At 40.3% G+C, this 27,992-nt stretch overlaps 1 protein-coding gene across 12 annotated transcripts in view; it reads left to right on the forward strand.

Moving 5' to 3' along the window:
* Positions 1 to 27,992, forward strand: part of CSNK1G1 (casein kinase 1 gamma 1) — a 224,238-nt gene that overhangs the window by 132,946 nt on the left and 63,300 nt on the right. The window lies entirely within an intron of this gene.

Genomic DNA, 27,992 nt, shown 5'->3' on the forward strand with positions numbered 1-27,992 from the left:
AAAGGAGGAAATTTTGGTAATTTGCAAAATATACTTTACCACATTGAGGTGGTTTATCTGTTTTAAAGACATACTAAAATATACATTCTGAAATACTACAGCACTGTCATTTTATCCATTGTTTTCATTAATTTGCAAGAGCTATCCATATGACTGTAATAACCTATGACCTTTGACAGTTTTTAAAAATTAAGTTAATCACTTTAAAAAATGTTTGTTTTTTACCTAAAAGCTCTGATTTCTCAAGTATCTTACTGGCTTCCAGAAAAATATTTTGCTAATGTTTACCTGTAGAGACAAATCTCTCAGAAGATGAAATCTTTCAGAGCTATTTTCACTATTTGACATTAGTAGAATTTCCTCTGCTTTATGCCCCCTTCACTGTGACAGGTTTTCTGTGAATGACTAAAGCTCGGTTTCCTCCCTCCCTTCCTCCCTTCCTCCCTTCCTTTCTTCCTCCTTCCTTCCTTCCTTCCTTCCTTCCTTCCTCCCTCCCTCCTCCCTCCCTCCCTCCCTCCTCCCTCCCCTCCCTCCTTCTCCTCCCTCCTTCCCCTCCCTCTCTTCTCTTCTCTTTCTTTCTTTCTTTCTTTCTTTCTTTCTTTCTTTCTTTCTTTCTTTCTTTCTTTCTTTCTTTCTTGGGTCTCCTCCTTTTCTTTCCTTTTTCCTTTTTCCCCTTTCCTTTCCTTTCCTTTTCTTTTTCCTGTTTCCTTTTTCCTTTTTCCTTTCCTTTTCTTTTCTTTCTACAGGGCCTCACTCCCATCACCCAGGCTAGAGTGCAGTGGCAGGATCACAGCTCACTATAGCCTTGACCTCCTAGGCTCAAGCAGTTCTCCTGCCTCAGCCTCCTGAGTAGCTGGGACTGTAGGCATGCACCACCGCACCAGGCTAATTTTCTGTATTTTTAGTTGAGATGGGGTTTTGCCGTGTTGCCCAGGCTGGTCTTGAACTCCTGGACTCAAGGGATCCTCCTGCCTTTAGCTTCCCAAAATGCTGGGATTACAGGCATGAGCCATCATACCATTGGTTTCTATTTCAGGTAACCCTATTGAAGGTACTACTGAAGGAATTTGAGTTCTACTTCCTAAAATATTTAGAATTATATGAGTCATTGTGTGTTATTCAAGTTTTATTATACCCTAACTATAGCAATAATCAGCTATAGTCATAACCCAGAGAGCCCACAATGGACTTGTCTTCCATTGAACTTAGTATGAGTTATTGCTCACAGTCACCTCTCAGTATATATTTGTTAATTGATTGGAATGTTTTTGGCATAAGATTTAAGACTGGCAACTGAGTTCACAGGATGTATACATAACTTGAGGCTTATCTTCCCAGATGCCCCAGAACTACATTTTAATTGTTGTTCCTCTTATATTCCTGGTTTCATAATGTTGTTAAGTTATTCCAGGTTTCATAAATTTTAGGGAAAAGACTGTCACAGCCCACTTATGATAAGCATGTTTGTGTATGTCTCATAAATCTAAGGGTCAGGTAAAAACATGCTTAATCCAGTCCAACTTAGAAGTTTAAGTGGGGAAGTGAACAGGCCAGTTTTCAGGATTTCCTCTGTAAGCCCTTTCAAATAGATCCACCAAATCAGACCAATCTTCCCTTTTCAATATAGAGCCAAAAAATCTAATGAATTTGTTAGGTAGGAATAACATCTGTGCTGCCGGGTTGGTACTCTCCCCAAATACAGAAAATTGCAAGCCCTTGAAGTTTCAGCATTCTCTGTGCACTAAAAACAAGGAGTAAATAGGGAGGGCATTAGAGGAAAGGTGACTATACAAATTGCCTTTCACTTAAGCAGCAAGGAAAAACTGGAATCTCTGAGACTGGTACGTCCATCATTGTCATGAGTGGGAATAGGAGGGCTCTGTTGTACTGTTTAGGCCAACTGTTGACTCATAGTCAGGTAGGCTGGCCATTGTTGGTCTGTCTCCCTGTACCTTTTCTAACAAACATGTAAAGATCACAAAGCCTTTTAGGTCTTATATGCAGTTCAGTGGTGATTACTGGCCTCTTTTCTGCTTCTTGAGATCACCCACTACTCTTAAAAGAGCTGTGGTGGGCATCATCTTAATACCCTTGCCTGCAGCCAACAAGGTAGCTATATACTTTTCCAAGATAGGAAGAGCTTTAGTTATCTGTTTCAAATCCCCTTGATACCCCTACCTCCTAGTGTAAGAATTGCTTTCAGGATTTTCTTAATAGTCATCTAAATCTGCTTGACTACTTTCTTCTAGTCATAGAGTTTACCACTCTTCAGGCTAATTTAATGTGGGAAAGTCCAATGTATTTGAAGTCCTTCATATTAGGCCCAAATTTGCCATTTATTTATTTAGTTATTATTTTATTATTATTATTATTTTTAAATTTAGATGGAGTCTTGCTCTGTCACCAGGCTGGAGTGCAGTGGCACGATTTTGGCTCACTACAACTTCCGCCTCCCAGGTTCAAGTGATTCCCCTGCCTCAGCCTCCCGAGTAGCTAGGACTATAGGCATGTGCCACCATGCCCGGGTAATTTTTTCCTTTTTTCTTTTTCTTTTTTTTGAGACAGGGACTCTGTCGATCAGGCTGGAGTGCAGTGGCACGATCTTGGCTCACTGCAAGCTCTGCCTCCCGGGTTCATGCCATTCTCCTGCCTCAGCCTTCTGAGTAGCTGGGACTACAGGCGCCCGCCACCATGCCCAGCTAGTTTTTTTTTTTTTGTATTTTTAGTAGAGACAGGGTTTCACTGTGTTAGCCAGGATGGTCTCAATCTCCTGACCTCATGATCCGCCTGCCTTGGCCTCCCAAAGTGCTGGGATTACAGGTATGAGCCACCACTCCTGGCCAATTTTTTGTATTTTTTTAGTAGAGATGGGTTTTCACCATGTTAGTCAGGATGGTCTTGATCTCCTGACCTCGTGATCCACCCATCTTGGCCTCTCAAATTGCTGGGATTATAGGTATGAGCCACCGCGCCTGGCCAAATTTGCCTTTTTATTTCTATGAAACACCGTTGGGGCCTTTTTTATTTTTTTTTAATTTTCTACCAGCTCAGAGACATTTGTCACAGTTGTTATACATTGTCCTCTCTACCATCCACCTCTAAGGCTTCTTTTAAGCCAGGTATCCACCTTTTTACATAACATGGTTTACACAGATACTTCAGTATCGGTGCTCCACTAGCAAGCATGGGCACATACATATTCAACATGGCTAGTTTTTTGATGCTCGTCTTGAGTGAGCCTCATAAAATAGCACAAGTAACTGTAGACATGGAGATAGTGGGATTACTATCCTCCTTCATCTGGACACATTTCTTTTAATTACATTTTCTTTTTCTTTTTTTTTTTTGAGACGGAGTCTCACTCTGTCGCCCGGGCTGGAGTGCAGTGGCCGGATCTCAGCTCACTGCAAGCTCTGCCTCCCAGGTTCATGCCATTCTCCTGCCTCAGTCTCCCAAGTAGCTGGGACTACAGGCGCCTGCCACCTCGCCCGGCTAGTTTTTTTTGTATTTTTTAGTAGAGACGGGGTTTCACCGTGTTAGCCAGGATGGTCTCGATCTCCTGACCTCGTGATCCGCCCGTCTCGGCCTCCCAAAGTGCTGGGATTGCAGGCTTGAGCCACTGTGCCCGGCTACATTTTCTTTTTCTTCCCTCAGCTTCATTCAGGTAGAATTGATAAATAAAAATTGTATATTTTAAGATGTACAGCATGATTTTTGATATACGTTATGAAGTGATAACCACATACAGTAGTTTTTTAGCAGCCATTTCACATAGTTGACTTTTGTGCTTTTATGGAATTGTACTCAGCTAAAACCTATAAATCTTTTTTTAAAAACATAACTGCCATCAATCAAGGCTTTCTGAACTTTATAGTTATAGAATTGATTTTGAGCTCCTAAACCTCTGAAATGTCATTTTATTTTATCCCATTATTACCTCACTGGGATGGAGATAGATAGATGTCTATATCTATATACAGATATATATATGTGTGTGTATATGTATATATATATATTTTTTTTTTTGAAACAGAATCTCACTCTGTCGCCAGGCTGGAGTGCAGTGGCGCGATCTCGGCTCACTGCAATGTTTGCCTCCCGGGTTCAAGCGATTCTTCTGCCTCAGCCTCCCAAGTAGCTGGAATTACAGGCGCACACCACCACACCCAGCTAGTTTTTTTTATATTTTTGGTAGAGACGGGGTTTCACCATGTTGGCCAGGATGGTCTTGATTTCCAGACCTTGTGATCCACCTGCCTCGGCCTCTCTAAGTGCTGGGATTACAGACATGAGCCACTGTGCCTGGCCATATTTTTTATTTTATTTTTTCCAGAGTCCAGATGAGGAAGGAGATTGGGATATTTTTAAAATCATGATTATATTATCCTATTGATGATTATACCTTGACTTTTTTAAAATTGTAATTGCATATTGGTTCCACTCTCTCCCACTCCCTGCCGTAAGATTACAAGCTCCTTGAAAACAAGGCTTGTGTCTTCTTCACCCTTGTATCTCAAGTGTATCTTAAGGCCGAGTGTGATGTCATTCTGTCACATAGTAAGCAGTCAGTAAGTAGTTTAGTGTCAGAAAGAAGTTAGGAAGATTTAATAAGCTTGCCTTTTTAGATTTTTACCAATGTTATTAATAATAATATTCCTTGTGATGGTCAAAAAAAGGAAATTTATTTTGAAAGATCAGTTGACAAGAAAATAGACAAGATTTCACCATGTCTCATTGTAAATGTGAGCATGAACACCAGGGGTTGTTTCTCACTTACAGGCACAGCATTCTTCCCCCTATTTTTTTCAGAGTAAGTCTCAGCTGCAAGTATGACTCATTGGTAGTTAATATTTGAGCAGCCAGCACACATATGCCACTCTTTTCATTACCAAGGTGATGTTGCAGCGTTGTAAATAAACAACCTTTTGTGCCAGAGCCACACAAAGACCACAGTAACATAATTAGTATTTTTACTCACTAGTGTTTTGTCTGTAATTGTTCATTACTGTCCTATAAATTATAAAATATTTGGATTAGGAAGACTTAAACAGAAAGCCCTTTGTGCCCTTTGTGACTTAGGTTTGTTCGGTGAATTAATCATTGCTTATAAAATAAATGTATGAAATTATTTGGGAGAAATGATTGATTATGAATTTAAACAATACCTGTTGCTGTGATATCCAGAGCTTGAGACATTAAATTCCAAAAATAGGAACTTTTTTGCTTTTTTGTTGTCCTGGGACTATGACCAGTTTCTTCAGTACCCAACTCTTTTTTTTTTTTTTTTTTTTTTTTTTTGTTGAGACTGAGTCTCGCTCTGTCACCCAGGCTGGAGTGCAGTGGCCGGATCTCAGCTCACTGCAAGCTCCGCCTCCTGGGTTTACGCCATTCTCCCGTCTCAGCCTCCCGAGTAGCTGGTACTACAGTCGCCCGCCATCTCGCCCGGCTGGTTTTTTTTGTATTTTTTTAGTAGAGACGGGGTTTCACCGTGTTAGCCAGGATGGTCTCGATCTTCTGACCTCGTGATCCGCCCGTTTCGGCTTCCCAAAGTGCTGGGATTACAGGCTTGAGCCACCGCGCCCGGACCAGTACCCAACTCTTAATCATTATCTTGGCCTTTTGGACCCCAGTTTCACTTTGACCACCTGATCTAGAAATTCATACCAGTTCTCTAATTATGTAGAGATAGAACAAAAATGACAGCACTGGATAATTGTGAATGTGGTTCTGGTTGGAGGTCTTCTACATTGTCTCTGCTTTTCCTTGTGTGACCTCTAACTCTTTCCCTTCCATTCCACTTTGTTTTCTACTGACTGGTTGCACTTTTCAAGCTTCATTTGTTGGTTATCGTTTTACCACCAGTATTTTCAAGACTTAATGCTTAAGAGTTGATATCTCCAAGATAATCAAGAAAGAAAGTAAAGGGGACCGTGAAAACCTTGAAACAGAATAAACATTTTATCTTCCTGTTAGCTATCATTTTTTCATTTCTTATGGAAATCAAATTGTAAAATCTTGTAACTATTTTTCTTATTTTCTTCAATCATTGTTATGTTAATTATATTATAGTCACCATAGGCAAGTTTTAATTTCATTTTCTTTTTGTGGGAATTATTTTAGGTTTCAGTATTCCCTTAGGGTCTTTTACTTAGGAAGGTACATACATTATCAATTAAAAAATTTCCCAGTCCACAAATCTTTTGTCCAGCATAGCTCTCACTTTTGCTTGTATTCTAGCACACAGGAACAAGATTTGGTGGATGAGAGGTTTGGGACAGAGATATGAAAGAGCCTGTGGCTGAAACAGATCCATATTAGGAAGAGTGACAGTATGAGAATGACTCCATAGCTAGGTACGGGCTGACAACATGACAACAGCCTGGTGTATATTCGGTAATTGAAGAGAAGATGAATAAGCCAGAACCAAGCATGCAGCTGAAGTGGGAGGAAAAAGAGAGGGAGGGGAATGAGTCAGGAAAGACAGGAGCAAATGAAGGAGGATTGAGGGTTTAGAGGGTAGGTAAATGGCAGGAAAATAGGATTCTCTGCAGTAAATGACAGGAAAATGGGGGTCTCTGACATAGCCTGAAATTTTTAAGTCTGGGCTGCCATATCCAGGCTTTCCAGCAGCTATTGTGATCTAGTGACTCTTCTGCTTTCACTCTCTTATAAAGGAGAAGCTAATCCTGAAATTAAAAAATGACAAGATTCCCATCCCCCCCCCTTTTTTTTTAAGGTAACAGATTCTTGCTCTGATTCTGAGGCTAGAGTGTGGTGGTGCAATCTTAGCTTGCTGCAGCCTCAAATTCTTGGGCTCTAGTGATCCTCCCACCTCAGCCTCCCAAGTAGCTGGGACTACAGGCGCATGACACCATAACTGGCTAATATTTTTAGTTTTTTGTAGGGACGGAGTCTCATTATGTTGACCAGGCTGGTCTTGAACTCTTGGCCCCAGGTGATCCTCTTGCCTTGGCTGCCCAAAGTGCTGGGCATGAACCACTCTGTCTAGCCTTAACAAGACCATAATTGAAACTTCACCAATGCAGTAATCAAAACAAAATCTCATTGGGCAGAGAAAGCCGATGAACTTGTTAAATACCAGTTCATTTTTAAAATTGGTACATAATAACACCTATTTATGGGATATATGTGATATTTTGATACATGCATATCTATGTATAATTATCAAGTCAGGGTGGTTAAGATATGCATTACCTCAAACATTTACCATTTCTTTGTGTTGGGAACATTTCAAATTTACTCATCTGGCTGTTTTGAAATATACAATAAATTATTATTAACTATAGTCACTCTGCTGTGCTGTCAACACTAGAATTTATTGCTTCTAACTGTATGTTTGTACCCCTTAACCAAACTCTCTTCATCTTCCCCACAGCCAAACGTTCCCAGCCTCTGGTAACCATCATTCTATATGAGATCAACTTTTTAAGTTTTCACATGAGCGGGAACATGTGATATTTATCTTTCCCTGCCTAGCTTATTTCACTTATCATAAAGGCCGCCAGTTCCATCTGTGTTGCTGCAAATGACAGAATTTCATTCTTTTTTTTTTTTCCTTTTTGTGGAGCACAGGGTCTCGCTATACTGCCCAGTCAGGTCCCGAACTCCTGGGATCAAACTATCCTCCCGCCTCTGCCTCCCTGAGAGCTGGGATTATTGGCATGAATTTCATTCTTTTTTATGGGTGAATAGTATTTCCTTATGTATATGTACCACATTTTCTTTATCCTTTCATCTGTTAATGGACACTTAGGTTAATTGCATTATCTTTGCTATTAATGAATAGTGCTGTAATAAACATGGACGTACACATATGTTTTTGATAAACTGATTTGATAATGACTATGAAGATCATTTGCCCATTTTTAAATCAGATTATTATTGGTACTATTTTTTGCTATTGAGTTGTTTGAATTGCATATATATCCTGGCTGTTATATATTAGATACATGGTTTGCATATATTATATTTTCTCTTATTCTACTGGTTGTCTCTTCACTCAGTTGTTTCCTTTGCTGTGCAGAAGCTTCTTAGCTTGATGAAATTCCGTTTGTCTATTTTTACTTCTGTTGCCTGTGTTTTTGAGGTCTTACCTGAAAGATTTTTGCCCAGACCAATGTCGTGAAGCATTTCCCCAGTGTTTTATTCTAGTAGTTTCATAGTTTCAGGTCTTACATCTAAGTCTTTAATCCACTTCGATTTGATTTTTTTTTTGTATAGTTAGAGATAGGGGTCTGGTTTTATTTTTCTAAACAGACCATCTTTTCCCTACTGAATATTCTTGGCACGTTTGTTGAAAATTAGCTGGTTCTAAATACATGGGTTTATTTCTGAGTTCTCTCCTCTCTTCCCTTGGTCTGTTTGTCTATTTATGCCAGTAACATGCTGTTTGGTTACTGTAGCTTTGTAGTATATTTTGACATCAAGTAGTACATGATTAGTGGGTGATGCCTCCAGCTGTGTTCTTTCTTTTTTTTCCCCCCTTGAGACAGAGTCTTACTGTGTTACCCAAGTTGTAGTGCAGTGGTGTGATCACAGCTCACTACAGCTTCAGTCTCCCAGGCTGAGGTGATCCTCCCACCTCAGCCTCCCTCACCATGCCCAGCTAATTTTTTGTAGAGGCAGGGTTTCACCATATTACACAGGCAGGCATCAAACTCCTGGACTCCAGTGATCCGCCTGCCTCAGCCTCCCAAAGTGCTGGGATTACAGGTGTGAGCCATTATGCCTGGCCTTGCTTGTTCTATTTGCTTAGGATTGCTTTGGCTATTCAGATTCTTCTGTGATTTCCTAAGAGTTTTAGGATTGTTTTTTCTATTTCTGTGAAGGATATCATTGGTATTTTGATACAGATTGTGTTGAAGCTATATATTGCTTTTGGCATTATGAATATTTTTACAGTATTCTTCCAATCTATGAATAAGGGATGTCTCCCCCCGGCCTACACTCTTTTTTTTTTTTTTTTTTAATTTTTCAGTTTCCTTCATCAGTGTTTTATAGTTTCCCTTGTAGAGATCTTTCATATCATTGGTTGAATTTATTTCTAGGGGTTTTTTTTTTTTTTTTTTTTGTAGCTATTGTAAATGGAATTTTTTCTTGATTTTTTTCCACTAGTTTGTTATTGGTATGTAGAGATGCTACTAATTTATTTATTTTTTATTTTATTTTTATTTTTTGAGACAGAGTCTCACTCTGTCGCCCAGGCTGGAGTGCAGTGGCGCGATCTTGGCTCACTGCAACCTCTGCCTCCCAGGTTCAAGCAATTCTCCTGCCTCAGCCTCCCAAGTAGCTGGCATTACAGGTGCCCACCATCACGCCTGTCTAATTTTTGTATTTTTAGTAGAGACAGGATTTCACCATGTTGGCCAGGCTGTTTTCGAACTCCTGACCTCAGGTGATCCACCCACCTAGGCCTCCCAAAGTGCTGGGATTACAGGCATGAGCCACTATGCCCGGCCTATTTATTTATTTTTTTGAAACAGGGTCTCACTCAGTCACCCAGGCTGGAGTGCAGTGGTGTATGATCTCGGCTCACTGCAACCTGCAACCTCCACTTCTCAGGCTCAGGTGATCCTTCTGTCTCAGCCTCCTGAGTAGCTGGGACTACAGGCACATGGCTAATAATTTTTGTATGTCGCTTTTGTATCTTGTAACTTTACTAAATTTTTAAATTCATTTAAGGAATTTTTTGGTGGCGGTTTTAGGATTTTCCACATATACAATCATGTCATTTTCATATAGGGACAATTTGACTTCCTCCTTTTCAATTTGGATACCCTTTATGTCTTTTTCTTGCCTGTTTGCTCTGGATAGTACTTCTAGTACTGCGTTGAATTAGAGTGGTAAGAGTGGGCATCCTGTCTTGTTCCAATTTTTTTGGGAGAAATTCAGCTTTTCCGTGTTTGGAATGATGTTACCTGTATTTGTCCTATATGACCTTTGTGGTATTGAGGTATGTTCCTTCCGTACCTAGTTTGTTGAGGGTTTGGTATTGTTTTGTTTTGTTTTGTTTTGTTTTGTTTGAGACGGAGTCTTGCTCTGTCTCCCAGGCTAGAGTGCAGTGGCACAATCTCAGCTCACTGTAACCCCTGCCTCCCTGGTTTAAGCGATTCTCCTGCCTCAGCCTTCCGAGTAGCTGGGATTACAGGCACATGCCGCCACACCTAGCTAATTTTTGTATTTTTAGTAGAGATGAGGTTTCACCATGTTGGCCAGGATGGTCTCAATCTCTTGACCTCGTGATCCTCCCTCCTTAGCCTCCCAAAGTGATGGGATTACAGGCGAGAGCCACCACGCCCAGCCAAGGATTTTTTTTTTAAATCATGAAAGGATGTTGAATTGTATCAAATGCCTTTTCTGTGTCTATTGAGATGACCATATGGTTTTGTCCATTATTCTATTCATGAGATATATCACATATATTAATTTATGTATGTTGAATCATTCTTGCATCCCTGGAATAAATCCCACTTGATCATGGTGAATTATCTTTTTTATACATTGTTGGATTTGATTTGCAGTATTTTGTTAAGGATTTTTGCATCTGTGTTCATGAGGAATATTGCTGTGTAGTTTTATTGTTGTGTCCCAGTCTGGTTTTGGCATCAGGGTAATCCTGGTCTCAGAATGAGTTTGGAAGAATTTTCTCCTTTTCACTTCTCTGGAAGTGTTTTAGAAGAATTTATATTAGTTCTTTATATAAATCTGGTAGAATTCAGTAGTGAAGCTGTATTAGGCCATTCTTGCATTGCTATGAGGAAACACCTGAAACTGTATAAATTATAAAGAAAAGAGGTTTAATTGGCTCATGGTTCTACAGGCTGTACAGGAAATGTGGCACCAGGCTTCTGCTTGGCTTCTGATGAGGCCTCAGAAAGCTTACAGTCATGGCAGAAGGCAGAGTGGGGACTGGTACATCACAATACAAAAGCAGGAACAAGAGCAACTGGGGTAGGGGGGAAGTGCCACATCCTTTTAAATGACCAGATCTCATGAGAAGTCACTTATCATGAAGACAGCACTGGCATGATTCAAACACTTCCCATCAGGCCCCACCTCCAGCATTGGAGATTACAATTCTACATGAAATTTGAACAGGGGCAAATATTTGAACTATATCAGAAGCCATCAGGTTCTGGCCTTTCCTTCGATGGACAAGTTTTATTACTGCTTCAGTCTTATTACTTATAATTAGTTCAGGTTTTCTGTTTCTTCATGGTTCAATTTTGGTTGGTGGTGTATGTCCAGGAATTTATCCATTTCCATTAGATTTTCCAGTTCGTTAGCATATAGTTGTTCATAATAGTCTCTAATGATTCTTTGTATTTCTGTGGTATCAGTTGTAATGTCTCCTTTTTCGTTTCTGATTTCATTTATTTGGGTCTTCTCATTTTTTTCTTGGTTAGTCTAGCTAATGTTTTGTTGGTTTTGTCTATCTTTTTTTTAAAAAAACAACTTTTTGTTTCATTGATCTTTTGCAACTTTTGGTCTTAATTTTTTTGATTTCTGCTCTTTGTTATTTCTTTCCTTCTACTGAATTTGGACTTGTTTTTTTTTTCTTTTCTGGTTTCTTGATATGCATCATTAGATTTATTTGAAATCTCTACTTTTTTGATGTGTTTATTGCTATACCCCTTAGGCTGTAGTATGGTGTTTCTATTTTCAGTTGTTTTAAGAAATTTAAAATTTTTCTTCTTGATTTCTTCATTGACACCATATTCAGGAGCATGTTGTTGAATTTCCATGTGTTTAGACAGTTTCTAAAGTTCCTCTTGTTATTGATCTCTAGTTTTATTCCCTTATGGTCAGAAAAGATATTTGATATACCATTTATATTAAACTTGTTGAAACTTGTTTTGAGGCCTAACATGTTGCCTGTCCTGGAGAATATTCCATGTGCTGATGAAAAGAATGTACTCTGAATCTGTTGGATGGAACGTTTTGTAAATGTCTGTCAGGTATATTTGGTCTAAAGTGATGTTTAAATCCAGTGCTGCTTTGTTGATTTTCTGTCTAGATGATCTATCCAGTGCTGAGAATGGATGGGATGTTGAAGCCCCCAACAATTATCATATTGGAATCTAGCTTTCCCATTAGATCCAATAATATTTTATCTTTCTGAGTGCTCTGATGTTGAGCACACATATATTTATAATTAGTTATATCCTATTGCTGAATTGTTCCTTTATCATTATATAATTACCTTCTTTGTCCCTTTTTACAGCTTTGACTTAAGATCTTTTGATATATCTACTCCTTCTTGCTTTTGGTTTCCATTTGTGTAGAATATCTTTTTCCATCCCTTCATTTTTAGCCTGTATATAACTTTATAGGTGAAGTGAGTTTCTTGTAGGCAGCATATAGTTGGGTCATGGTTTTTTATCTGTTCATCCAGTCTGCATCTTGTAAATGGGGGAATATAATCGGTTTATATTCAAGGCTGTTTTTCACAGGTGAGGAATTACTCCTCTCATTTTGTTAATCTTTTTCTGGTTGCTTTATATATTATTTGTTCCTCTCTTCTCTTACTGTTAACCATCACAACTTGGTGGTTTTCTGTAGTGATACAGTTTGATTCTTTTTCTCCTTTGTGTATCTGCTTTATCAGTGAGTTTTATAGATTTACCTGTTTTTATGATGGTAATTATCATCTTTTGACCTCCAGATGCAGGTTTCTCTTGAGCATTTCTTGTAAGGCCAGTCTAGTGGTGAAAAATTTCCTCAGTTTTTGGTTGTCTGGGAAAGACTTTATTGCTCTCTCATTTCTGAAGGATAGCTTTGCTATATATAGTATTTCTGGCTGATGGGTTTTTTTTTCTTTCCATTGCTTTGCACATATCATTTCATTCTCTCCTGGCCTGTAAGGTTTCCACTGAGAAATATGCTGTTATTCCCTTATAATTTTCTTGACTCTTTTTTCTTGCTATTTTTAGAGTACTCTCTTTATGTTTGACTTTTCATTATTTAGGACTATAATATAAAGTGGACCTTTCTGGGTTAAATATATTTGGGAACCTTTGAGCTCCCTGGACCTGGATGTTCATATCTCTCCTCATATATGAACAGTTTTCAGTTGTTATTTCATTAAATAGGTTTTCTATGCCTTTTTTCATCTCTTGTTCTAGAAATCATATAATATGCATATTTGTTCACTTAGTGGTGTCCCATAAGTCTTGCAAGCTTTCTTCACTCTTTTTCATTATTTTTGTTTTGTTTTATTTTGTTTTTGGAGAGAGTCTTGCTCTGTCGCCCAGGTTGGGGTGCAGTGGCACAATCTCAGCTCACTGCAGTCTCCGCCTCCGAGGTTCCAGCTATTCTCCTGCCTCAACCTCCCCAGTAGCTGGGATTACAGGCATGCGCCACCATGCCTGGCTAATTTTTGTATTTTTAGTAGAGACAAGGTTTTACCATGTTAACCAGGCTGGTCTCGAACTCCTGACCTCAAGTGATCCACCTGCCTCAGCCTCCCAGAGTGTTAGGATTACAGTCATGAACCACTGTGCCCAGCCTTATTTTGTTTTGTTCTGTTAACCGAGTAGTAGTTTCAAATGGCCTGTCATCAAGTTCAGAGACTTTATTCTGCTTAAGTCTGCTATTGAAACTTTCTGTTGTACTTTTTATTTAATTCATCGAATTCTTCAGCGGTGGGATATCTGTTTGGTTCTTTTTTATATCTGTCTCTTTGTTGAATTTCTTGTTTATATCATGAATTATTTGTCTGGTTTTGTTGACTCACCTGTCTGTATTTTCTGGTATCTTATTAAGCTTCCTTAAGATTATTATTTTAGGCCAGGCATGGGTGACTTACACCTGTTATCCCATCACTTTGGGAGGCCAAGGCAGGTGGATCACTTGAGCTCAGGAGTTTGAGATCAACCTAGGGAACATAGCAAGACCCCATCTCTATGAAAACAACAAAAAAATGAGCCAGGTGTGGTGGTACGCACCCTATAGTCCCAGCTACTTGCGGGGCTGAGGCAGGAGGATTGCTTGAGCCCAGGAAGTTGAGGTTGCAGTGAGCCATGTTTGCACCACTGCACTCCAGCCTGAGCAACAGAGTGAGATCCTGTCTCAAAAAAAAAAGCCATACAACAACAACAAAAAAGATCATTGAGTTCCTTTTCCAGCAGTTTTAAATTTTCTTTTTATTAGGGTCTATTACTAAAGAGTTGTTATGTTTCTTTGGTGGTGTCATATTTCTTCCTTTTTCATGTTTCTATACCACTGTGTTGATATTTGTGCATCTAACGGAACTGTTGACTCTCTTAAACTTTCTAAAGTGGCTTTGATAGACAAAGAGTTTCACCTGCAGTTGGGTCTTAGTGTGCCGGTTGGGAAGAGTGTGATGAATCTATGTGCAGGTAGGTTTAGTGATATAGTCTCTGTGCAACTTCTTTGGCTACATTGAACATCAGGAATAAGTGTGGATGCCTTAGTGGGCTAGGGTATAGAATTTTTTGGTAGTGATGGCAGTAGGTTGTTAATATCCTTGTTGATAAAGACTTTTGGGTCCTCCTGTTCTCATTTTCCCAACAATGGGGAGACTCTTGGTATCTGACAGAGCCTACAAACAGCTGTGAGACTAGGCTCCTAGGCTCAGGGTCTTGAGGTACCTTTAGCAGCCCAGATCCAGGGGGTTGGGTTCCAGCTGTGAATCTCTATCCCTGGGGGGCAGAGCACAGCCCTGGCCCAACTCTGGGGAAAAAAAGGGTACTCTGGAGGTTTGAATTCAGAATACAAGCCATAGCTGTAATTCAGGAGCCCAAGTCGGTAGGGCTCAGTCTAGTAGGCACTTTATGTGGTTATTTCTTTTTTTCCCATTTTTGAGCACAGGAACTTTAGTGACTTACCTAGGGTCACACAGTAAGCAAATCTGCCCTAGGAATGTGTGTGGTTTTTTTTTTTTTTTTTCATACATACATACATAGTTTTTTTTTTTTTTTTTTTTTTTTTTTTTTTTTAAGGATAGGGTCTTGCTCTGTCACCCAGGCTGGAGTGTAGTGGCACAATCATAGCTTACTGCAGCCTCAAACTCCTGGGCTCAAGGGATCCTCTCACTTCAGCCTCCCAAGTAGAGTAGCTGGGAATACAGGTGCACACTACCATGCCTTCCTAACTTTTTATTTTTTGTAGAGATGGGGTTTTGCTTTGTTGCCCAGTCTCTATTTTTGTACAGATTTTTTTATGTGCATATATACCGATATACCCAGCAGATTCCTAGAGCCATCCACACATTATCCCTTACCTAATTTTAAAACAGTGGCAAAAGACAGTCATGAAAGCTTTTAACTGGGGCAAAGATTGGAAATTTCCCCCAGTGAAAGAGCAGAATTTCCTGTTTCACGTGACGCCCCCTAATTTTGTGATTCAGAAGGCTACCTTTGTTACTTCCAAAACCTTTTGTGGCCTTGAGCTTTTTAGGTTTTGAAATTTTTTTCCCACAGTAAATCAATCATGTTGAATGCATGTGCCATGTATACAACTGAGAAGCTTAGAGCTTCTGTATTCAAACTGTTTCACCCACCAAAACCTTTGTGCTGTGAATAAAGTAAGTGTTAATAGAGCTTATCAGACTTTGCAATTTTGAAGTCGCTTGGAGGGAATGGTTTTGTATGCCTTCATAAAAGACAAGCAGTGCTGGTTAGTACCACAAAAGAGCTTTGAATCTAGGCAACTGTAAATTAACAGGAGCATGGTTCTGTTTCAACAGAGCAATTATTATAAATCTGAAGAAGTCATAAGAAAGTGTAATATTGATAAGACCCTTTTATAATGTTGTGAACATCCTTAGAAGTACATTATAAATAAGCTGAGCAACACAGGAAACAGAACACAAGAATTCAAGAGTACAAACTTCTGAAGATACACTAGAAAAAATGGGAATTTTACTTAGAGAGGACTCTTTTAACACAGGTAGTTGTGAACAAGGAACATACCTCAACTTAGTTGTCCCCCAGGAGTGCTTAAGGAACTTAGAAGAAACCTTTTGATCTTCATTTGGGTAGAAAGTTTACATAACCTGGGAAGAAAGGATGAAATAGTGAACTTGGCAAAAGAGAGTAAAATTTGGATCTTTTCTTGCTATGTATAAATTTTTCAGAGATCTCTCTGCCAGAGGTATTATATATACTCCTAAATTCAGGGAAAAGTTATTTTGTCTTCCTGTTATATTTGTACAAATTTTGAGGATACATGTGCAGTTTTGTTACATGCATAGATTGCACAGTGGTCAAGTCAGGGTTTTTAGGGTATTCATCACCCAAATAACATACATTATGTACCCACCGACCAATTTCTCATCTTCCTTCCCCCTCCCACCCCCTCACCATTCCAAGTTTCCATTCTCTATAATTCCACTCTCAACATCCATGTAAACATATTTACATGGATTTTTTAGCACTCATTTATGAGTGAGATCATACAGTATTTGTCTTTCTGTGCCTGGTTTGTTTTAACTTAGGTTCCATCCTTGTTGCTACAAATGACAGGATCTCACACTTTTTGTGGCTGGATAGTACTCTATTGTGTATGTATACCACATTTTCTTTATCTATTCATCCATTGATGGACACTTAGGTTAATTCCGTATCTTTGCTGTTGTGCATAGTGCTGTGAAAAATACATGAGTACAGATATCTTTTTGATATATTGATTTATTTTCCTTTGAGTAGATACCCAGTACTGGGATTGCTAGATCCAATAGTAGTTCTATTTTTAGTTCTTTGGGAAATCTCCATATTGTCTTCCATAGAGACTGTACTAATTTCATTCCCACCAACAGTGTAAAAGAGTTCCCTTTCTCTGCATCCTTGCTAACATCTGTTATTTTCTTAATTTATTAGTAGCTGTTCTGACTGCAGTAAGATGATAATATCATTGTGGTTTTGATTTGCATTTCTTTAATAAGTACTAATGTTGAACATTTTTTAATAACCTCTTGACTATGTGTGTCTTCTTTTGAAAAATGTCTATTAATGTTCTTTTCGCACTTTTAAATGGGATTATTTGTGGCAGCTTTTGTTATTTTAGTTCCTTGTATATTCTGGTTATTAATCCCCTGTCAGATGAATAGTTGCAGTTATTTTCTCCCATTCAACAGGGTATCTCCTCTACCTGTTGATTATTTCTTTTGCTGTGCAAAACTATGAATGGATAGCTTTGCAATTACATTTTGAGGACTGAAGATTTAGACATTGTCATCTCCAATTCTAGATAGTGTGAATAGGTGGAGAAAACCATGAATTGAAGTGAGAAAAAGTTTAGCTTAAGTTTTCCTCACTGTTTTCTTTTCCTGTTTTTTTTTTTTTTTTTTTTTTTGAGATGGAGTCTCGCTCCATTGCCCAGGCTGGAGTGTGGTGGCGCGATCTCAGCTCACTACAATCTCTGCCTCCTGGGTTCAAGCGATTCTCCTGCCTCAGCCTCCTGAGTAGTTGGGATTACAGGCGTGTGCCACCACACCCAGCTAATTTTGTTGACTTAACAGTTCCAGGACCATGTTAGCTGTTTACCTAATAGTTTTCTACCTGTTACTTTCCCTGTGGATAGAGTCTGTACCTTATTTATCTTTTTTCTCTTTCTTCCCTTAACTGTCTAGTGTAGCATCTTATACATAGTATTTAAGAAATGTTTGATATACGGAAAATAAATATATAAAATACAAATGAGTTCAATGTTTGAATCTTTCTCAGTCACCTCTCTTGGAGTTGCACAATCATTGCCAAATATGTTCTCATTAACACAGTCCTTAAGTTACCATCCACTCAGGAGTTTAACTTCTACTTTGCAGGGAAGATAATCCAGAACCCCCTTTCCTTTACCCAAAAACTTTTTATGGCTTTTAAAAATTTTAGACTCTTTCTGCTTCTGCTATATTTCTATAGAAGAGATTTAATCTACGTATATTTTGTTGATTTATAAAGCCCAATGAGGCTTTTTTCCTTTTCAGTATCCTTGGAAATACTGAGGCATCACTCTGGTTTGCCATGATTTCTCAGACACCCACTTTGGAGCTGAAATTTCATTTTACTGATACATGTGTTAAATTGCCATCAAACATTTTATCTCACATTTGGATGCTTTTCCAGTTGTCTATTGTGTGAAGCAAGCCAATAAAAAATGTTGGTTTAAGAGGAGGTAGAGCAGTTATATATGTTCTTAGTCAACACTGTTTTGATTGCAAATAACAGCATCTATTTAAATTAGCTTAAACTCAAAAAAAGGATTTACTGGAAGACCAGCAGGATATGTCATGAAACCAAGAAAGGAAATATATAGGCCTATCTAGAGATTAGAACAAAGCACTTGGAGAATCTCTAGGAACCAAGACAACTACTCTTGGTCCCTGGCTTTCTTTTCTGGCCGGGCGCGGTGGCTCAAGCCTGTAATCCCAGCACTTTGGGAGGCTGAGACGGGCGGATCACGAGGTCAGGAGATCGAGACCATCCTGGCTAACATGATGAAATCCCGTCTCTACTAAAAAAATACAAAAAATTAGCTGGGCGAGGTGGCGGGCGCCTGTAGTCCCAGCTACTCGGGAGGCTGAGGCAGGAGAATGGCGTGAACCCGGGAGGCGGAGCTTGCAGTGAGCTGAGATCCGGCCACTGCACTCCAGCCTGGGCGACAGAGCGAGACTCCATCTCAAAAAAAAAAAAAAGAAATTCTCAAATAGCTCTAAATCACCTGAGCCACATAGAGTAATTGCCTTTAATTACATTTATAAAATTTTAGAGAATTTTGCATTGGGGAAGGGAAAATGTAAAAAAAAAAAGGACGGGGGAGGAGAGAGATTCTGTCCTTTTCCCTCCTGCAAAAGAAAAACACTTATATTTTACACATTCTGGACCAATAATTTCCTTAATTCCAAATAGACTGTTGTGAGTTTATTATAGAAATTGTTTGGCTTCATACATCCCACAGTAACACAAAGTACTGACACCTTTTCAGCGCATCATTTTGCAAAATGCAGAACTGCTTGAGGTTATTTGCTCGGTGTGAAGGTAGAATTTGCTACTTAGATTTTGTTTTATTTTAAAGGGCTTCATGAAAAATAGAAGGTAAGGTTCTAGAAATACACCCATGTAACTTACGTATAAGTGAACTGGACTGAAGAGTTGTGATTAGTTACAGGAAATCGATATAGTGCTTATGCAGGCAGAGGTTTGAAGAAGGTAGATCACCAAAACCTGTCAGTGGGAGCTTGCTTGGTAATAGACACAGACCCTGAAGGTTCTGGTGCTATTTTCTCCCTTTAATTCTAGGTCATATTTTGACATTTTTTGGGCCTTTACTCATATCTCTCTTACTGTATATCTGTATGTTTCTCTTCCATCTGTATTCTCACAGCCATTTTTCTGGCATTGAGTAGGGCTTTTAGTGGCTGCCCTTAGAGAATGCTTGTTAAGGAGGTCAAAGACAAGGGAAGTCTAAGTCTAAAATAAGGACTAGAAGTAAGCTCGGTGACCCCCAAAGGACTGACCAGAGCCGTTAGTCACTCTTCCTCCTAGCTCATAGTATGTCAAGGTTAATCATTTAGAAGGGAGTTAACATTTAGCATTCCCAAAGCTGTGGAGTACTATGGAAAGAAGAAGGTGAGTCATTGAAGAGAATTATTCCTATGATTATGAGAAGGCAGAAGTATGTATCTACTGTCTTATGTTAAAACTTAACTAGTTCCTTTCCAGTATCTGTCAGTGTCATTGGTAAGAAAACATTTCCTTAAGTTCCAGTAACAAACTATTTAAAGATAGATAACTCCCTGTGCCTACTATCATAATAGTAATCTAGTTGCTAGCTAAGCCCTTTTATATTTGTAGAATATAAGTTATTTGTAAGTGTGCTTGGAACAAAAGCCAATAGAAAGATCAATTTTTAACATTTGTGACCAATTATATTGTCATTTTCTTTCTACAAAAATAATTTATATTCCACCCACTAAAAGAAGAGTTTGTCAGCTCTGCACGATTCTGCATTCTTGTGCTTTCAGCAGTCTAACACACTTTTAACATTTTTCTGCATTGTCCTTTCTTTATACTTCATACTGCCTTAAGGCCAGCCTGTAAGTAATCTCTTCTACATTAGCGATAATGCAAGGAGATGACATTTTCACTAACAAAACACTACACATCACTGTGTTTATAGCTAGCACTATGCTGGGTAATTTGAGGGCCAAAGAATTACGAATAAGATGATCTCTGTCCTTCAGGAGACTAGAGTGTCATTGGGTGGAAAATGTAATATTTACTGAGCTTACAGTGTGTTCATGGTAGGACAGTAAGGTTAATGGTATTACAATAATGGTAAGTAACTGTAACACAAGCTAAAACAGTAGAATGTTATACATATATTTTAAGATACATATAAAATGAGGAAGTTCTGAAAGAAAAAAATGGTTTCTAATTTTGGGAAAGAGAAAAGGTTTTATAGCGAGAGTGGCATGTATGGGGCTGAGCTTTAAAAACGGATTATGATTTATTTGGACATATAAAAATGGAAGAGTAAGGAAAGCTTTCCAAGTACAAAAAATAAACCAAGGCCCAGAGGCTGCTATGTCTCTGTTCATGCATTTATTAAAGAGAGATTCTTGAGCATCACACTTGGGTTAAGTACTATTCTTTTTTTTTTTTTTTTTTTTGAGACGGAGTCTCGCTCTGTCGCCCAGGCTGGAGTGCTGTGGCCGGATCTCGGCTCACTGCAAGCTCCGCCTCCCGGGTTCACGCCATTCTCCTGCCTCAGCCTCCCGAGCAGCTGGGACTACAGGCGCCCACCACCTCGCCCAGCTAGTTTTTTGTATTTTTTAGTAGAGACGGGGTTTCACCGTGTTAGCCAGGATGGTCTCGATCTCCTGACCTCGTGATCCACCCGACTCGGCCTCCCAAAGTGCTGGGATTACAGGCTTGAGCCACCGCGCCCGGCGGGTTAAGTACTATTCTAAGCTAAGTCTTAGGGATACAATAGTGAACAAGATAGGCACAGCTCCTTATATATATTATATATGTGTATATATATAAGATAGAGCAAGACCTCATCTCCAAATACACACACACACACACACACACACACACTGCACTTCAGCCTAGGTGATAGAGCAAGACCTCATCTCCAAATAGATATGTGTGTGTGTGTGTGTGTCTGTGTGTGTGTGTGTGTGTGTATTTGGAGATGAGGTCTTGCTCTATCACCTAGGCTGAAGTGCAGTGGTGTCATCACAGCTCACTGCAGCCTCAACCTCCTGGGCTCAAGAGATTCTCCCACCCCAGCTTCCTCAGTAGCTGGGACCACAGGCATGCATCACATGCCCAACTGATTTTTTATTTTTTGTAAACATGGGGTCTCCCTGTGTTGCCCAGGCTAGTCTCAAATTTTTGGCCTCAAGCAGTCCTCCCACCTCAGCCTCCCAAAGTGCTGAGATTACAGGTGTGAGCCACTGTGCCCAGGCTTAATTAATATTCTAAAAGGAATATTATTTTTTTTTTTGAGATGGATTCTCGCTCTGTCACCCAGGCTGGAGTGCAGTGGCGCGATCTCGGCTCTCTGCAAGCTCCACCTCCTGGGTTCACGCCATTCTCCTGCCTCAGCCTCCCAAGTAGTTGGGACTACAGGCACCCGCCACCATGCCCTGCTAATTTTTTTGTATCCTCCTGCCTCGGCCTCCCAAAGTGCTGGGATTACAGGTGTGAGCCACTGTGCCCAGCTGCCATTTTATTTTTAAATACCCCCACAGACCTGAGTATTCAAGTAATGGGGACTGCAGTGCTAAATGTTGAAAATGAGCCCAGGCCTAGAGTCAGAATAGGGACCAAAGAAGATTTAGAACTCTGGCAGTTTGGGGAGGGTGAGGTGGGGAGAACTGCTCGAGCCCAGGAGTTCAAGACCAACCTGGGCAACCTAGTGGGACCCTGTCTCAACAAAAAATTAAAAATTAGCCAGGGGTGGTGTCACATATCTGTAAGTCCCAGCCACTTGGGAGGCTGAGGTGGGAATATTGCTTGAGCCTGGGAAGTCAAGGCTGCTGTGAGCCATGATTCATGCCACTGCACTCTAGCCTGGGTAATAGAGTGAGACCCTGATTTAAAAAAAACAAAAACAAAAACTGGCAATTTGGCACATAATGCTAAAATGTTAACTATGCAAGCATTTGACTCAGCATTTCCTCTTTAAGAAATGAACATTCGGCCGGGCGCGGTGGCTCAAGCCTGTAATCCCAGCACTTTGGGAGGCCGAGATGGGCGGATCACGAGGTCAGGAGATCAAGACCATCCTGCCTAACACGGTGAAACCCCGTCTCTACTAAAAATACAAAAACTAGCCGGGCGAGGTGGCGGGCGCCTGTAGTCCCAGCTACTCGGGAGGCTGAGGCAGGAGAATGGCATAAACCCGGGAGGCGGAGCTTGCAGTGAGCTGAGATCCGGCCACTGCACTCCAGCCCGGGCGACAGAGCGAGACTCCGCCTCAAAAAAAAAAAAAAAAAAAAAAAGGAAATGAACATTCAAGATATGTTTATGGGGCCAGGCATCGTGGCTCACACCTATAATCCCAGCACTTTGGGAGGCCAAGGAGGGCAGATCACCTGAGGTGAAACATGGTGAAACCCTGTCTCTACTAAAAATACAAAAATTAGCCAGGCATGGTGACACATGCCTGTAATCCCAGCTACTCCAGAGGCTGAGACAGGAGAATCGCTTGAACCCAGGGGGCGGAAGTTGCAGTAAGCCAAGATCACACCACTGCACTCCAGCCTGGGCGAGAGAATGAGACTCTGTCTTAAAAAAAAAAAAAAAAAAGATAAATTTACAAACATGCCTGAAAACGTAGGCATAAGGACTTTTTTTTTTTTTTGTAGTATTGCATGCCTATTTGTCTAGATGCTTTTATTTACAAAGAGTAGAATCCCAGTTCAAGCTCACTTGAGAGAGGGAGAGGAGAATTTCTTGGCTCACAGAACTGAGAAGTCAAAAGCATTCTCACCTCAAGCCATCCAGATACAGGACTAATAATGTCCTTGGTCCATAGGTATGTGATACATTTACCTCTTTTTTTTTTCTCACCTCTTCTTTCTCTGCATTAGCTTCATTCTCAAATAGGCTTTCTCCATGTGCTGGTCCCTGGCAACTCCAGACTGAACTGCTTTCAGTTTAGCAATCAGGGAGAGAGACAGAAAGAGAAAGAGTACTCCTTCTTCTCTCTAGTTCCACAAAAGTCCTAGAGTTGACTTCTGTTACATGAGAGACATGGCACCCATTCCTGAGCCAGTTTTCCTAGGCAGGCAGATAGAGTATTCTGATTAACTGGGCTTGTTGCATCCTCGGGACGGCGATGGGAAATGGGTTGGCCCCACTTTAACCACATGAAGTAACACTGGGGAAATGGTGCTTCCCTACTGTAAGAGTAAGGTGGTGTTATCAGAAGGAACAAAAGGATGCAGACCAGGCAAAAGCAATAGCTGTTCCCTATAATATATATTTCTAATTAACACATGGAAATAGCATAAATGCCCATCAGTAGGGGGAGAGTTAAACAGGTATGATACATGGCGGAATACTATTATACTACTATTAATATGTAGCTATTAAAATGAATAAGTTAGGTCCATATGTTGATAAGAAAAAGTATCCACTCTTGTAGCATTTTTCTTTTTCTTCTTCTTTTTTTTTTTTTTGAGACAGAGTCTCACTCTGTCACCCAGGCTGGCGTACAGTGGTGTCATCTCAGCTCACTACAACCACTGCCTCTGAAGCTCAAGTGATCCTCTTGTCTTAGCCTCCCAAGTAACTGGGACCACAGATATGCACCACCATACCTGACTAATTTTTTGTAGTTGTGGTAGAGACAGGGGTTTCACCATGTTGCGTAGGCTGATGTTGAACTTCTGAGCACAAGCAGTCCACCTGCCTTAGCCTCCCAGAGTGTTGGGATTATGGGCATGAGCCACCATGTGTGGCCCACACTATAGTATTAAATTAAAAATGAAGTTTCAGTACACTATTAATCATGTGCCTTTGTGGTTATGAATACTTTTTCTTTTTCTTTTCTTTTTTTGAGACGGAGTCTTGCTCTGTTGCCAGGCTGGAGTGCAGTGGCACGATCTCAGCTCACTGCAACCTCTGCCTCCCGGGTTCAAGTGATTCCCCTGCCTCAGCCCCCCGAGTAGCTAGGAATACAGGCATGCGCCACCATGCCCAGCTAATTTTTTGTATTTTAGTAGAGACGAGGTTTCACAAGGATGGTGTCGATCTCCTGACCTTGTGATCCACCTTCCTCGCCCTCCCAAAGTACTGGGATTACAGACGTGAGCCACTGTGCCCGGCTGTGAATACCTTTTCTTTATATGCTTTTTACTGCTTTTGGTTTGCTGTTATGTTTGATTGTCTAAAAATGGGTAATATAGATATCCCTGCTATATCTGTCTATTTATCACTTTTATAATTTAAAAAAGTAATGCCCCAGGTGGCTCCTGTTCCACACCAGGGACTGGAATTGACAAGGCTTGAGAACCGCAGACAGGTGGACAGGAAAGGTGAAAAGATAGTGTTTGTGGAGCTGATTTTAAAATAATGGGGGCGAGGGCAAGAACATTTCTTAAAAATAAGGGAAGCCAAAGGGATGGATAGGACAAATCAAGCTGCCTGTGGAGCATAGTGGCGGGATTTATGTACTGGAAAGATGATAAAGAACTACTGGAAAAAAATAAAATGTTAACCAAAAGGGCAGAACATGGGGTTTGGAAGAGTTGGGTTGGGGAGCATGGAGAATAATTTTGACAACAACATAAATGAAAAAGAACATTAGAGTAAGAGAATGCAGACATCTTAGTGTAGAGAAGAGAATAGTGAATCTGGAATTGAGAGATTTGGTTGTATTATTTGGGAACCTAGGAGAGTTCACACAATATTTCTTGGGGTTTTTATTTCATCTGTAAAATGGGGTCTTTAGTACTTGCCCTGTTTTTCCTCACAGGATGACCATGAGATTCAAGTGTGGTAGGAAAAGGCTACTTAGGTGAAGAAAAGACTGTGTATTTCCAAGTTAAATGGGACCAAAATAAAGAATTTGTTTACAAATTGAGAGGGAGAAAATAAGGATAAGAAGAAGTTACTGGACTTCCTTTCATATTAGATGATTTAGATGACTAATTTCTTTGGTCATTTAATCTGTTTGGATGGGCAGGTGCTGTTTTGAGAGAGGAGAAGACGTTTGTGTGTAGTTTTCAGTGCTGTTAACTGAAATAAGTAATTCTGCATAGTTGCTTACCTACATATGGGAACAGCAAGATAAACTGTAGATACCATTTATAGTCATCATGGAAGTTTTAAAATACACGGAAGTCAATGTAGAAATGTTGCAACTCTGAATTTACTTGAAGTATTCATACTTGTGGCTTGCGCAACAGAACTGTCTTTTAAAAGTATTCCCATGAAATGTAAGCAAGAACTCAGAAAAATCAATTGTGTTAGTATTCCCTGCACATTTTAAATCCAATGAATTTGCTTTGCTCTGTATGTATTGTGTGTATTTCAGCATTTTGAGGAAAGCATTAGGCATTCCAAATGGAAAACTCAAGTGCCATCGCATTGAGTTGTAGTTATTAATTTACTTAGTACTTATTTTAACCATATCTACCATATGCTTGGACCAGTGCTAGGTGCTGACATACAAAAATATTAACACACAGTAATTGCTGCTTTCAAATAGCCTACCGTTAGTAGGGAACACAGACACATGGATAAAGAAAGTGTAATGGGAATGGGGCAGGATTGTCAGGAAGGTGATCACTGTACTTTGGGTAACCTCGTTTTTTCCTTTTCATTCCTTTTAGATGCTTGGTGGAACCTTCTTGACTTTTTAGTTGTTAATTGTTCAGGTGTGTTTTAAGAAGAGTCAGGTGTCTTCTCTTAGGTTTTGAGGCAGAGTTTGAAATTCAATAGATATTCCATCTTTGTGTTTTAAATCGCAGGAACTATAGTACTAAGGAAGGTGGAAAAATGGCAAATACTGGGTTTTTTAATCTCATGAATTTACCATCTGAGTAAAGTTAGTGTGTTAGTAACTCAGCAGAGCTGAGTTCGTTCATTCGTTTATTCGTTCTTTCTTTTCTTTTCTTTCTTTCTTTCTTTTTTTTTTTTTAACAGAGTCTTGTTCTGTTACCAGGCTGGAGTGCAGTGGTGCGATCTTGGCTCACTGCAGCCTCCACCTCCTGGATTCGAGCGATTCCCCTGCCTCAGCCTCCCTAGTCTGGGACTACAGGCATGCACCACCACACCCAACTAATTTTTTGTATTTTAGTAGAGACGGGGTTTCTCCATGTTGGCCGAGATGGTCTTGATCTCCTGACCTCATGATCCACCTACCTTGGTCTCCCAAAGTGCTGGGATTACAGGCATGAGCCACTGCACCCAGCCAAGTTAGTCTTTTTGGAAAGAGAAAGGACTTTACTCCTTTGCTTCCACCCCACCTCCAATACACAACACACTTTTACCTGTTTTTATCTTGGGCCAGGCACAGTGACTCACGTGCCCAGCACATTGGGTGGCCAAGGTGTTACCAGATGGAAAGTCTTGACTGTGAGTTGTCTAAGTTCTTGGTGCCTTGAGCAAAGAATTGAACAACGGAAGGCGAAGGCATAGATTTATTGAAGTGAAAGTACACTCCACAGAGTGGGAGTGGGCTTGAGCAGGTGGCTCAAGAGCCCTGATAGTAATGTTCCTTGGGATTTTTATTGATTTAAAAGAGTATGGTAGGTCAGGCGCAGTGACTCATGCCTGTAATCCCAGCACGTCGGGAGGCCGAGGCAGGTGGATCACCTGAGGTCAGGAGTTTGAGATCAGCCTGGGCAACATGGTGAAACCCCAACTCTACTAAAAATACAAAAATTAGCTAGGTGTGGTGTTAGGCACCTGTAATCCCAGCTACTTGGGAGGCTGAGGCAGGAGAATCACTTGAACCCAGGAGGCAGAGGTTGCAGTGAGCCGAGATCACACCATTGCACTCCAGCCTGGGTGACAAGAGCGAAACTCTATCTCAACAACAACAAAAGAGCATGGTAAGACGCCTAAGTACCTTTAGAGGCTTCTGATAGGTTATGCCCTATGGAAATGAAGGATTCTGCCCCAGACCAGTCAGAGGCAGGATTCTGCCCAGGACCAGTCAGAAGCAAGATTCTTCCCAGGACCAATCAGAGACATCTCACCTATGGCATATATGCAGATGAAGGTCCCAGAATGGACCAAAACCAGACATTCCCATTCCTGGCATAGGGGAGGGGAAGTTTGGAGAGGGATGGGCCTTTGGCCCCTTATGACTTGGTTGTGGACAGGTGGGGTTTTTGTCTTAGTCCATTCCAAGAAGGCAGGCATAGGTTGGCCTTAGGTTTACTGTTTTCAGACCCTATTCTCCTGCCTCAGAGGCATGCGGACCACTTGAGGCCAGGAGTTTGAGACCAGCCTGGCTAACGTGGTGAAACCCCAGGTCTACTAAAAATGCAAAAATTAGCCAGGCATGGTGGCACATGCCAGTAATCCCAGCCACTCGGGTGGCTGAGGCAAGAGAATCACTTGAACCCAGGAGGTAGAGGTTGCAGTGACCCAAAATTGCACCACTGTACTCTGGCCTGGGCTACAGAGCAACATTCTGTCTCCAAAAAATAAAATAAAATAAAAATGTGTGTAGAGGAAATCTGTCCTGTCTTGGGCTTTCTTTTCTGACTCCTTTTGGGTAAATAAAATGTTAAGCCTGCTTTAAGGCTCAAGGCCTTCATAATTATGTGTATGTAATAGAGACACTGTTAAAGCTCAATGTCTGTGGCTCAGAAATGTGAAATTATTCCTCTTCTTTTGCCTTGCCTCACTGCCTCTTCCCCTGCCATACAAATTTGAGCTCGTGCTAGCAGCAGCCTATGTTTGGCAGTATTCCAGTTCCCAGGAAGCATTTAAACAAGATGATTGTAAAACATTTTTCATTACAGGACAAAGTAATCCTGT

This window comes from Trachypithecus francoisi, unplaced genomic scaffold, assembly GCF_009764315.1.
Source record: "Trachypithecus francoisi isolate TF-2019V2 unplaced genomic scaffold, Tfra_2.0 Lachesis_group3, whole genome shotgun sequence".
Classification (NCBI taxonomy): Eukaryota; Metazoa; Chordata; class Mammalia; order Primates; family Cercopithecidae; genus Trachypithecus; species Trachypithecus francoisi.